Here is a 4,235-nt window from a genome sequence, read left to right as displayed (position 1 = left end):
GGCGATAGAGCGAGACTCCATCTCAAAAAAAAAAAAGATATTTTGAGAGACAGAGTCCACATTCACATAACTTTTATCACAGTATATTATTATAATTGTTCTATTTTATGATTAGTTATTGCTGTTAATTTATTACTGTGCCTAATTTATAAATTAAACTATATCATAGGTATTCATGTGTAGGAAAAACCATAGTGTATATAAGGTTCAGTGCTACCCACCATTACAGACATCCGCAGAAGGTATAAGACATCAATTAGCCTATTTTACAAAGGCTATAAGAGCACATTCTTATGGCTCCCTTGCCCAATCCTGCCTCCTCCCCTGTCCTTTCATAAGTGTTACTCCTTAATAATTGCTTTTCTACTCCTCGATCTCGGCATCTGCTTCCTGGAGGACTCAACAGACACACATCTTTAAAGAAAAATAGGCAGATTTATAAACGGGCAATTCACAAAAGGAATGGTGAAATAATTGGGAAAATGAAAATTTAGGGTATAGTAAGATAGACGTTTTTATCTATCATATTAACAGTCAAAAGAAGTTGAATAATATCTCTGTTGGCTAGCATGTATTGGGAATGAAAATTGTGAAGTATGTGGTCATGTAAATTGACATACCCATTTTGGAAAGCTGTTTTGCAAAATATATTTAAATTATATGTAAATACCATATGACTCAGAAATTTCACTTTTTAAATGTACTTTAAAGAACATTTGCCAATGTATGAAATGAGGCATGTTCAATAATATGCATTGTAACATGATATATAATTGTTAAACACTTCTGGAAAGAAACAAATTGAAACTGACAACAGTACATGCCCCTGAGGTAGTTTTGTAGAACCAATTGAAATTAGAGATCCCTTTATTCTTTAGCCAAGATTATAGTGATTTTTTTAAAAAATTTTATTGTGGTAAAATATACATAATATCATTTTAACCATTTTTGTAAGTGTACAATTTAGTTGCATTAAATGCATTCACAATGTTGTGTAATCATCACCACTATATATACTCAAAATTTTGTCAACCCCAACATAAACTCTGAATCCATTAAACAATAATTCCTCCTTCCTTCTTTCCCTTCATTCTCTAGTAATCTCTATCTTACTTTTTGTCTCTATAAATGTGCCTATTCTATCTGATACAAGTGAATTCATACAATATTTGTCCTTCTGTATCTGGCTTATTTCACTAAGCATAATGTTTTCGAAAGCCAACCATGTTGTAACATGTATAAAAATTTCATTTCTTTTAATGGTTGAATAATATTCCATTATATATATATAGCATATTTTGTTTATTCATTCAACAGTTGATGGACACTTGGGTTGTTTTCACCTTTTGGCTATTGTGAATAACGCTACTGTGAAAAGTGGTGTACAAATATCTGTTTAAGTCCCTGCTTTCAATTCTTTTGGATATATACCTAAGAGTAGAATTGCTGGATTTCTGTATTTATCATTTGAGGAACTGACTGATAAGTTGTATTCCACAGCAGCTGCACTATTTTGCACCCCCACCAGCAATACAAAAGGATTCCAACTTCTCCACATACTTGTCAACACTTATAATTTTCTGTTTCTGAAAAAATTATAGCCATTCTAGCAGATGTGAAGTGATATTTCACTGTCATTTGATTTGCACTTCCCTAATGGCAAATGATATTAAACATACTTCCATGTGCTCATTGGCTATTTGTGTACTATTTTTGGAGAAGTGTCTATTCACATCCTTTGCCCATTTTTAAACATTGGATTGTTCCGGCCGGGTGTGGTGGCTCAAGCCTGTAATCCCAGCACTTTGGGAGGCCGAGGTGGGTGGATCACGAGGTCAGGAGATCGAGACCATCTTGGCTAACATGGTGAAACCCTGTCTCTACTAAAAATACAAAAAAAATAGCCGGGTGTGATGGCAGGCACCTGTAGTCCCAGCTACTTGGGAGGCTGAGGCAGGAGAATGGCGTGAACCCAGGAGGCGGAGCTTGCAGTGAACCGAGATCGCACCACTGCACTCCAGCCTGGGGAAGAGAGCAAGACTCCATCTCAAAAAAAAAAAAAAAAAAATTGGATCGTTTTCCTGTTGTTGGGGGTATTTTTATTTTTATTTATTTTTTAGACAAGGTCTCACTCTGTCACCCTGGCTGGAGTGCAGTGGCACAATCTCAGCTCACTGCAACCTCCACTTCTGGGCTTTAGCTATCCTCCCGCCTCTGCCTCCCAAGTAGCTGGGACTACAGGCACGTGCCACCATGTCTGGGTAATCTTTGTATTTTGTGTAGAGACGGGTTTTGCCACATTGCCCAGGCTGGTCTCAAACTCCTGGGCACAAGTGATCCATCCGCCTGTGCCTCCCAAAATGCTGGTGAGAAGTGAACCCAGCTGGACTTCCTGGGTGGAGTGGGAACTTGGAGAACTTTTCTGTTTTACAAGAGGATTGTAAAAATGTACCAATCAGCACTCTGTAGCTAGGATTGTAAAATGCGCCAATCAGCGCTCTGTAGCTAGCAAGGGGATTGTAAAATTCACCAATCAGCACTCTGTCCCTAGCAAGAGGATTGTAAAATGCACCAATCAGCACTCTGTAAAACACACCAGTCAGTGGTCTCTAAAATGCACCAATCAGCGCTCTGGCAAATGCACCAATCAGCAGAGTCCTAAAAGTAGCCAATCACAGGGAGGACTGAAAAAAAGGCATTCTGATAGGACAGAAACAGAAAATGGGAGGGGAAAAATAAAGGAATAAAAGCTGGCCACCCAGCCAGCAGTGACAACCCACTCTGGTCCCCTTCCATGCTATGGAAGCTTTGTTCTTTCACTCTTCACAATAAATCTTGCTGCTGCTCACTCTTTGGGTCCATGCCGTCTTTGAGAGCTGAAAAACTCACTGCAAAGGTCCGTGGCTGCATTCTTGAAGTCAGCGAGACCACAAACGCACTGGAAGGAACCAACTCCAGACACACAGGGAGCCACCATGCCCAGTCACGAGTTCTTTATATATTCTGATTACTAGTTCTTTATCAGTGTGTGACTTGCAAATATTTTCTCCCACTCTAAAGCTTACCTTTACTTGATAGTGTCCTTTGATGCAGAAAACTTTTAAATTTTGATGAAACCCAAGTTACTTTCTTTTTTTCTTTTTTCTCAAGACAGAGTCTCACTCTGTGGCCCAGGCTAGAATGCGGTGGCACAATCTTGGCTCACTGCAACCTCCGCCTCCTGGGTTCAAGCGAGTCTCCTGCCTCAGCTTCCTGAGTAGCTGGGACTACAGGCATGCGCCACCACGCCCAGCTAATTTTTGTATTTTTAGTAGAGACAGGGTTTGACCATGTTGGCTAGGCTGGTCTCGAACTCCTAGTCTCAAGTGATCCACCCACCTCAGCCTCCCAAAGTGCTGGGATTACAGGCGTCAGCCACCACACATGGCCTTACTTTTTTTCTTTTGTTGCTGATGGTTTTGGTGTCATATCCATGAAACTGTTGCCAAGTCCAATTGCATGAAGATTTTCTCCAAAATTTTCTTCTAAAAGTTTTATAGTTTTAGCTCTTACGTTTAGATCTTTGATGAATTTTGAGTTAATTTTTTATATTGTCTAAGATAAGGATCCAACTTCATTCTTTTGCATGTGGATATTCAGTTTTCCCAACACTATTCATTGAAGAGACTGTTCTTTCTCCTTTGGGTAGAATTCTTGTTGCAAATCAATTGATCATATATATGTGAGAGTTTATTTCTGAACTCTTTTCTATTGCAATAGTCTATATGTCTGGCTTTACACTAGCACCATAATGTTTTAATTAATGTAGCTTTGAAGTAAGTTTCAAAGTTGAGAAGTATGAGTCCTCCAACTTTATTCTTTTTAAAGGTAGTTTTAGCAATTCAGAGCCCTTTGTAATTCCATATGAATTTGAGGATCAGTATAATGTTAAGTCTTCCTGTCCATAAACATAGGATGTCTGTCCATGTATTTAGGTTAGGTCTTTTTAAATTTCTTTCAGCAGTGCTTTGTAGTTTTCAGTGTACTAGTCTTTTGCCTTCTTGGTTTGATTTATTCCTAACTATTTAATTATTTTAGATATTACTGTAAATAGAATTGCTTTTTAAGTTTTCTTTTTGGATTGTTTGTTGCTGGCATATAAAAACAACTAATTTTCATATATTGATTTGTGCACTGCAACTTTGCTGAATTTGTTTATTAGCTGTAGTAGCTTTCATGTGGATTTCTGGGATTCC

Source organism: Mandrillus leucophaeus, unplaced genomic scaffold, assembly GCF_000951045.1.
Source record: "Mandrillus leucophaeus isolate KB7577 unplaced genomic scaffold, Mleu.le_1.0 Scaffold593, whole genome shotgun sequence".
NCBI lineage: Eukaryota > Metazoa > Chordata > Mammalia > Primates > Cercopithecidae > Mandrillus > Mandrillus leucophaeus.
The sequence above is the reverse complement of the archived record's forward strand: the minus strand, read 5'-3'. Positions refer to the sequence as shown.